The sequence below is a fragment of the Octopus bimaculoides genome, chromosome 19, assembly GCF_001194135.2.
Source record: "Octopus bimaculoides isolate UCB-OBI-ISO-001 chromosome 19, ASM119413v2, whole genome shotgun sequence".
NCBI classification, from domain to species: Eukaryota; Metazoa; Mollusca; class Cephalopoda; order Octopoda; family Octopodidae; genus Octopus; species Octopus bimaculoides.
Window position 1 is genome coordinate 577,674 of NC_068999.1, and position 3,695 is coordinate 581,368.

At 34.2% G+C, this 3,695-nt stretch overlaps 1 long non-coding RNA gene across 1 annotated transcript in view; it reads right to left on the reverse strand.

The window, feature by feature from the left end:
* LOC106882149 (uncharacterized) overlaps positions 1-3,371 on the reverse strand; it is a 322,442-nt gene extending 319,071 nt beyond the window's left edge. The window contains exon 1 of the long non-coding RNA XR_001410957.2: positions 3,167-3,371. This is a non-coding gene — a long non-coding RNA (uncharacterized LOC106882149). The remainder of the gene's footprint in view (positions 1-3,166) is intronic.
* Positions 3,372-3,695: the final 324 nt, after the last annotated feature.

Sequence of the window (3,695 nt, forward strand, 5' to 3'; positions counted from 1 at the left end):
ATATATATATATATATATATATAAAGAGAGAGAGAGAGAGAGAGAGAGAGGCAGAGAGAGATAAAGAGATAGATAGATAGATATAGATATATACATATCAACCCAAGTATCCACGCAAACTTACACGCATACACATGCACACATACACACATATGCCATACATAAATATTTCTCGTGTATGGAAACCCCTGTTAACCCAAACCTGTCCTGCCATTAGCTCGCCAATAGTGTGTCTATTGAATGATTAAGATAAAATCTGCCGAACGTTTCTAAGGAGAGGAGAATGTTTCTATTGAAACCATTAACTGAACAGAGATGCTGAAGCATTGAAAGGTTGCACTGGGTTCTCTGTTTTCTAGTCAGGCATTTCCTGGATCAATGGATTTGAAATGCATTCCCATCATCAGACAGAAAAACAACAATGGCTGACGGAAATCCGTGTGCATTACGTACAGTATGGAGGACAATTTTTTTTTATTATTACATTTGTTTTTGTTCATCTGCCATTCGAGTCTCTGCAGACGATGGTATTGTGTATTGTAATGGATTATTATAATGTATAGAGTGAATAAATAGGAAGATTGATACAATATACGTATATGCATCTACATAAGTAAGATCATGCGTAAATAGGTACATATATATCCTGAAAGACAGATACATGGGAAACTGACGCCCGCCCACACACTGGCACACACACACACACACACATGTATGTGTGTACATGTAAACATATGTATCTATATTATATGTTAATCAGGCACCATGTATTGTTCGTTCAGGAAAGTTACTAAAATACCGCACTCGAAAATATCCGCTCCAGAGATTTCTTACTTTCACCGATTATACGTATATACATACATGTACACAAACACACACATACATATGTGTGTGTATAAACATATTTATCTATGATGATATATATATATGTGTATATGCCTGTATGTGTGTGCGCGTGTCTGTATGTATAAACATATTTATCTATGATGATATATATATATGTGTATATGCCTGTATGTGTGTGCGCGTGTCTGCATATATATATATATATATATATATATATATATTAATAAAATAGATGGATGTGTAATAGATTTTATTGGGTACAACACGTTTCGACCCATTCTGGGTCTCTTCGGGTGCATCAATAAAAAAGTCTTATTAGAGATTTCCTGAGTCGGCTTACGTATCACTATATGTCCATCAAATTCGAGAATGAGTAAAAACAGACAAATTTTCGAAACGAAAAAATTCAAATATGAACGTGAAAATTATACGTTCTAGTATAGAGAAAATGACGTAGTGAGCGTTTATACATATGAACTTGTGGAACTATATTTGAATAACTTGTATTTGACATATGATCTTGCAATCTAGATCTATATATGCATATATATCTGTATATCGATGCATATATATGTATATGTATGTGTGTATATATGTGTGTATATGCATATACGTGTACGTGTATGTGTATATATGCATATATATATATGTGTGTGTGTTTGTGTGTGTGTGCGTGTGTGCATATGTACATATTAGTGGCGTGCAATGAATTCCCCCCCCCCCCACTCGATAATTTTTCAGTAAAAAAATGTTCGTATTCCTCCGATTTACATATGGGAGATTCTGAATATGCAATCACCTCCATATGACCAAAAATAAGCAGGGAATTAAAAAATGGCTCTGTAGAGATGAGCCTGAAATAAGTGTATTGTTTGTATTTTCATTTCTCTTTGAAACATCAGTAATTTCCCATCCTCACTCTCCCTTAAAAAAGTCTAAAAATCATAAGTGAAATGTAATAAAGAGGAAATTGGATTCTGTTAATATTTTTCCATATTTGGAATCTCTGTTAAAGGTAGGAATCCGAAAAAAATTTTCACAAAAATTCGTTTTTCAAATAGGTACGATTCTGCATTAGCCCCTACATCTATTGGCTGAGCCGAATCAATTTGAAATGATTTAATTAAGAGAACACATTTAGTTACATTATATGGCCATGGTTTTAGATCGTTAAACTCTCGAAGACAAGTCAGGTGTTTTATCATGCTACTTGTCAATTCCGGGAAAATTATTGATTCTCAAGCAGACTGTTCTGAGACTTACTGAACTCCGTATATTAAAAGACTACGTCTCACGCACACACATTGAAAATACATGCATATACATGAATACACACATAATGAAAGACAGCGAAAAGTCAACATTGTAAAAATCCCCTCCAAACTGTTTTGGCAGGAGTCAACATCTCTGAGATTGCAGCAAGACACTTATTGAAAGTGAAACAAGACACTTATTTACGGGCGTAAATAGACTACATCCAGCAGCACAGAAAGGTAAACCTATGTAGGTTAGGTTTGACGAAGAAGTCGAACCATTTCTCTTGCGAAACAATACTGATGTAAGAAGGTCGAACCTTACGTTATAACAAACACTAACCAAAACCTGCAATATATACCCATCAATATGTTAATTTTTTTACGTTCTAAAATATATCTATCATATTTTCATAGAAATCTCTTTTCATCAATTGTTATAATAACTCTTTTTCGATTGATATTAGTGCTAACTCAAACAGTCATCTTTCTCCTGTCGCATTTCTTTGGAATGTTTTTATTCTACTTAATGGATCGCTCTACAGAAGCAGTGGTAAACGGAATTGTCAAAATCAACTTGCACAGATTAAAGAGTTCTGGCATAGCTTCAACAAGGTCACTGCTCTAAATGTAACTCATTAAATGACTTACTTCGCTTTTTAAAATCTTTCATTGAATACATCACATTGAGCTCACTTTGTAATCATATTGCATCAAAAAATCTATTCATTCAAATTAACCTGAATTTCTTGTAGTTTCGCAAATTAGGTTAATTCGGTCTTGGTCTCCCACCGTTTATAATTGATTATTTTCCATCGAAGTCTCTTTTCGAAAAACTATTTCTCAAAATATCGTTCATAACACTTATTTCGAAAAAGGCTACTTTTATATAAGAACACACGTAAACACACAATACAGAAAAATAACCTTAGTGAAATTAATTTAAGATTAATTAGCTACTTCTGAAATAAGAAAAATAATATACATAATATTTTTTGTTTTCAGAACATTCCAAAAATATAACAGTGCAAACAGATGCTTTGGATTTTAAAAAAATTCAAACTTACCGACAGGTTATTCCACCATGTAAGCTGGTTAACTCAGGAATCATGGGATTACTCTGGTTCCGGTCAGAAAGGTAAGCAACAATTCTACACTAACAAAGAGAGAGAGAGAGGGGGGGAGGTGTCACGTGCGTCTTCTCAAAGCAGACGAACGAGTCAGTGAGAGAGGGGGAAGGGGAAGCAGAATATTTCGAAAACACCAGGACGGAGTTTCTTTGAAACAAAAAAAAATATATATTTTATGTAATTTTCCGATGATATCGATAAAAAAAATCCGAGCAGTTATCACCATGACAACGTTCTCTCTCGTGGTCACGCGCCACACGTCTGTTTTCGAAGCTCTGCTGTAAATGGGGGAAGGGAGGTAGAAGGTTTGCGCAGCAGAGGTCAAAGTCAATCTTTGTCGAGCGAATTTACCCAACGGAATTTAGCTTCGTTTCAATTGTTACTTATTAATCAGACGTCGTATATATTTTATCTCAAGTTGTTCCTATCTCTTGTTCTTGAGCTGCTATAATAATAATAATAATAA